General features: G+C 45.1%; 1 long non-coding RNA gene across 1 annotated transcript; it reads left to right on the top strand.

Annotated features, from left to right (window-relative positions):
• Positions 1-1,705: 1,705 nt before the first annotated feature.
• Positions 1,706-5,703, top strand: LOC137910603 (uncharacterized). The gene is made up of 3 exons (XR_011106072.1): positions 1,706-1,749; positions 5,440-5,522; positions 5,620-5,703. It is a non-coding gene; the product is annotated as an uncharacterized lncRNA (long non-coding RNA).

Below are 5,703 nucleotides of genomic sequence, written 5' to 3' on the forward strand. Positions count from 1 at the left end.
CGCCAATCTTGGCTGTCTTTACCCACTAAATTTCCCTTTGACACGCATGCCTTGCTTCACATAATCCTCACTCCGGGGCAGAATTAAAAATGGGAAAAAAAGAGGAGGGAATAGGACAGGTGGCTGGAGAATCCTTGAAACATAACGTTCAATTCCAGACCCAGGAATGATTTGACCAGATTCCAACTTTGTGCCCCCCCCCCCCCCCCCCCCCATATTTTTGGAATCAAGGGGTGAGAAAAGGGTGCGACTGTGCATAAGAGTCGGGTCAAACTGCCAAGTCTAAATTGTGGAATAGACTTTCGGGGCAAATATACGGGGGGGGTTGAAAATATTAAAATGTCACTTTCTGCACGTCTGGATTGAAATTCTGTCTCTTTGTGTTTGTACCGGCTCCACGTCACCGATCGGACAGGCTGGAAGCAGCGGCTGGTGCCTCTAGGCGGCAGCGTGGCATGCTGATGACTGGACTTGTTTCACACACACAAAGAGCATGTTTAGGATTTCTGTTTGAGGCGAAGCAGCAAACAGCCTGTAGCATGTCAGCTGGCTGGTGCTGCAGCCACAGACAATCAGATACACAGACGATTGGATCACTGGTGACATTTATCGATAATAGATCAGTCATCAAGTGACGAAAGTCTTTGACATCTATCCAGTCTGTTAAAGGCTACCGTCATCATAAAGACAGCGTAGCGGCACCTTCGGCTGTCCTGTCAAATGAAGACAAACGAGTCTCTTTTATGCTGTAGAAGTTTAGAAATCCGTTTAGAACCATAAACTCTTGCCCTGTGTCGGATTCACTGCAACATGGCATTATTGATGAAGATAGGGCTCTGCCAAAATCAGTTGGATTGGATCGATTCAGTCGCAGCTGTCATGAGCGGCAGAAGGATGTGAAAGCAGTCTAAATTGGGAAAACAAGCCATTTCATGACGTCACCACAGGCTCTGCGTGAAATCTAAAATTAGAGACTAAATCCTTATCGAGCTCACGTTGTTAAGTTGGCTGTTTATCGGCTCAGAACTGACGACAGCAAAGGGGAAGCAGCAAAGGGGAGACTGCTGCTCAGCCGGTCGGCATCAGGAGTAGACGGGAGACCGGCATCCCGTTGCTGCCGCTGGCGGCGGGCTCCGTGGCGCGGCGATGGCGGCAGCAGGTGCACGACGCTATTGATTGGGCTCCACAGTCTGAGACCGGCCAATTCATAGCACCAGTGAGCAGAGACCGATTGGGCCTCCAGAGTTACAAAGTCCCTCATCTCTTCCTCTCGCCGCTGCCAAAAGAACGAATTTCTCATTCCCCAGGCAAATGTTTTCAAAGTTGGAGATTTGAGTTTGAGAAGGAGCGATTAAAGGAAAACGATCACAACATCAGCCCGGTTGTAACGGGGCCTTTTAGAACTTTCTTTTTTTTTGGGGGGGGGGGGGGGGTCGTATCTGCTGGACTTGTATGCTAAAACATGAGCATTTTAAAGAATCAATGCTGTAGTTTTGCTTTTTCTACTGCCCACAAGTGGCCAATAATAAATGAATGCGACTTTAAAAAGGTGAGATGTTCAAGCTGTTAGACTTCCTGTTTTATATGTGTGTGTGTGTGTGAGTGTACAGGTACGGGAAAGTGCTGCCCTCACTCCAAGCCAAGCAGTTCTCTGCAGCTACAGGGCTGAGCCGACTGCTGATCATCCTCGGGGCGATTGAACCGACTGTTGGAGGAAAAAACGTCTCGGAGGAGGTCATCCAACGGCAGGTCAGGCTAACACACACACACGCACACGCACACACACACACACACACACACACTTCATTAATGCATGCCCCAAAGGCTGCAAGTGTTCATGAAAGTGGAATCCCATGACACATAAATTAGCGGCGTACTGGGGGAGGTCATTTAGGGGTCATCCAGACAGTAGGTTTTGTACTGTATCTGCTCTGAAAACTAAGCCGCTCCGCGAAACGTCTCTGCCCTTTTGTGAAGCTAATCAGAAGCATGGAGGTTTCCATGTGTTTACATACCGCAACTCCCGCCTTCTTTCCTGTGCAGCCACAGGATGGCGCTAGTGCTAGGATAATCACGCCTCCTCCTCGGCAGAGACGTGAGGGGACGACCATTGGGCGAGAATTTGTCTTCTTAACGTCAGAGACTGTGAATTTGGTACGATGTGACATCGGACGTCATTTTAAAATTAGAGGAGAATTGAACCCTTTCCTGGAGCTGCTGTGATGCTGCAGCCGCCCGTTTCTGATTACTGCAGATGAAATTTTGAACAAGAAAGGTATTTTACTTTTGCATATGTCCACGCTCAAATCTGCTGTGGATCGTTAAAATCACACACACACACACACGCAGCAGTGACACTTTAATAGACGATAGTTATTTCTATTTGCTCTGGAAAACATCTGAGCCAGAGGAGGAGCCGTAATGATTTCTGGGGATGAACAACAACCGATACGTTATGTAACGTGGGATAATGCTGCTCTTAGACTGACACATTATTACTGCTCGGAAACAGACGCGTTGCGTGCATTAGGCACATAAAGGAAGTGAGAATATTGCCGGAATACTCATTCAGAGCGCTTCGTTCTTTTTAAACCAGCTCTACTTCATGACGCTTTGGCCATCTTTGACATTTCCAGCATCCCTTCAGCAGCTATTCCACGTGACGGCTCCTATATCAGGATGAAAGCGTTCGTTCGTTAAGACCCCTTGTCCTCTGCTGCCAGCCACCCACGATTTGATGGCAATAGCGATGAGGGACCTAGTTCAGCTTTTCAAGTATTACAGTTGTTGCCAAGGAGATAAGGACATCATTGTGCTTGAATTCTCCAAGGAGAGGGAAAGGCTTTGCAGGCTACGGAAGGTTAGAACATGCTCGCACTCTCGGGCTTGTTGGACTCTGTGCAGCGTGGAGTCTGCGTCTGTAACCGCTGCTTAATGGAACTGGAGCAGAACTGTTAGCTGTTATTCTAACACCGCTAAAGCTAGCTGTTCTGGTGCATCTTCCCAGATGGAACAGTTAAAGAGGAAAACGGACACGATTTGGAAATTCAGATATCTCTTATATTGCATTGTTTTTTGTATACGAGAATGCACACACAGACACACTGCTCATAGAAAAAAAAGGGACAATTAGTGGACCGGTTCCTAGTGTCTCCCCGATGCCGTGCTGGAGACACAAAGATCCTTGTGACTGCATGTGTGGATGTACCGTCCTGCAGGAGTTGGACTACCTTGTGCAAACTGAATTGGATGATGGTGCAGAACCTGGTGCAGCTGAGCATGCGCACAAATACCCGTTCTATCAAACCTCGTCACAACAACAAAACAACATTAATTATTTACCTTGTGACTGTTGTTTCTTCCCTTCTTCGGCACCTGACGGATAAATCCTGTGAGCCTTGATGCCGACCGCTGTTTGTATCGTGTGTCTCTTGCTTCCACGCTAGTTTGCTTACAATAAGGTGACCAATCAGCGCAAGGTCAGGTCTGGTTGTCGGGTTGTAACAACACAAACAGGAAAGCTGCTAAGGTTACTGGTAGGCACAGTAGTTTTCACGCGCGCTGTGCACGTCACACCCTGCATAATGCAGAAGAGGGTTGCCACGTCGCCCCCCCCCCCCCCCCCCCTATTGGCCAGGAGGCCCTAAGCAGCTGCTTAGACTGCTTATAGACTGGGTGTAAAAAGGAAACTAGCAAAACACCGAAAGCCCATATTGTAAGTGAACTCGCTGCATGTGTGTCAATAGATCGATGATCTTAAACAGGGGTCCCCAAAGTACGGCCCGCCTCCACATTTGGCCCGGTCCCCTGAACAATACCAGAGACAAAAAAAAACATGTATTTTTTATTATTTTCCTTTCCATACAACATGAGTAGTAGTAGTAGTTTTATTTCATTAATAGTGTTATTATTTATTTCCTGACTTTTTTTCTGTGAAGAACGGGTTATTTGATGGCTGTCACATATTTCTATACTGTATACACTTAATGGTACACAAGATTGCGTTGTCAGAAAGGGAAAAAGGTAGGATAGTTGAGTTGGAACACCAAAACTTGTCAAATAGCGAAATTGGTCGCAAACTAGGCAGTTCCCACCAGGTCGTTGGTGAATACCTGGCAAACAAAGACAATGACAATATGAAGAAAATCTTCTGGTCGACCAACAAAGATTAGTGATCATGTTAAACGCAAAATTTTGAGTGAAATATTTTTTTTTATAACAAATCCAAAAGCAAAGGTCAATGATTTGGGTCTCGAAATACATCCTCAAACACTAAACAGGTTTCTAAATCATTATGATTTAATCAGCTTTGTTGAAACCCAACCCTAGAAAAACACAAAAGTGATCGAATTGACTCAAAAATAATATTTAGCGAAAAGAAAAAGTTCAATTTAGATAGCCCTGACAGCTACAAACACTACTGGCACCATGCAGACAATAAAAAACTGACTTCTTTGACACAAGTATCCGGTGGGGGATCAATAATTGTATAGGGTGCAATTAAGAGGGGTCATTAATTTGATCTTTTGTTTCCTAAAAATAATATTGATAGTGGAGAATATAGTAATATTCTGAAGAAAAGTATTCTTCCTTTCGTTTGGGACAATTTTAATGATGATCACATACGACCAGAAAGGTAATGTTCCATGAACTTTCCTCTGTGACGAACCCGGAAAGGGTTATTTGGTTATTTTTTATTTTATTAATAGTGTTATTATTTATTTCCTGACTTTTTTTTTCTGTGAAGAACGGGTTATTTGGTGGCTGTCTGCAAAACAATAAATGTTTAGGCACCCCTGCCATCGTCACACCCCGACCCCCCATCAGAGAAGGGAAAAGTTATGTGGCCCTCACAGGAAAAAGTTTGGGGACCCCTGATCTTAAGTTTAACTGCCTCCAACTGGCGAGAGGAGGAGTCAAATAATCGTCCTTACTTAACATGCCTGCCAGTAGATTTACCAAAACTAAATTTTAATGGATTTGCTCAAATTGATTTGATGCGCAGGAATAAATCTCCGAGGTGTTCCTGTGGATTTGAGACCCTTCCATTTAGTCCTGGAGGAGGACGGTAATTGTCAGGCGCTGGATCAGGATGGGGTTGAGATTGAACTGCATTTTATAGCCAACCGTTTTTATCCGGGCGCTTGAGCTCACCGTTTCCCCGAGTCTGGTGAACATCCTGATTGATGTGATGAATAAATGTCGGGTGTGTGTTTACATGCCAGCAGCGCTACCAGTAACTCACTGCTGCTTCACTGTGTGTTCCTGAGTTTCTCTGGGATTCCCCTTTCTATCATGATCCTCCCGCCTGTTACCAAAACAACCGCTTTGTCTTCGCTTATTTGAATTCATGTGATTTGCTATAGTTTCTTCCAGGCGTTCAGGTTGATTGAACTTGAATGAAATGGAATCATTTTGTTTTTCATTCTTCTCTTCTAGAAATACCTCCTGAGTAACCCTGCCCATCAGAGCAGCGCTGTGGATGAGCATTACTTCATGAATGAAAGTGCGGCTCAAGTAAAGTACGAAGAACACGATCGTTTTCCTGATGGAAAACATTCGCAAGTTTAATGCGAAAGTCAACAATGAGTATTAAACATGTTGTTGTTACCTATTTAGGGATATAACAAGATTCAAGCCCCTCTCCAGTGGGACGTCTGTGACTGTGATCACCGGGGATTCCTTTGACCAGCGTATACCGGC

Source organism: Brachionichthys hirsutus, chromosome 3 (genome assembly GCF_040956055.1).
Source record: "Brachionichthys hirsutus isolate HB-005 chromosome 3, CSIRO-AGI_Bhir_v1, whole genome shotgun sequence".
Classification (NCBI taxonomy): Eukaryota; Metazoa; Chordata; class Actinopteri; order Lophiiformes; family Brachionichthyidae; genus Brachionichthys; species Brachionichthys hirsutus.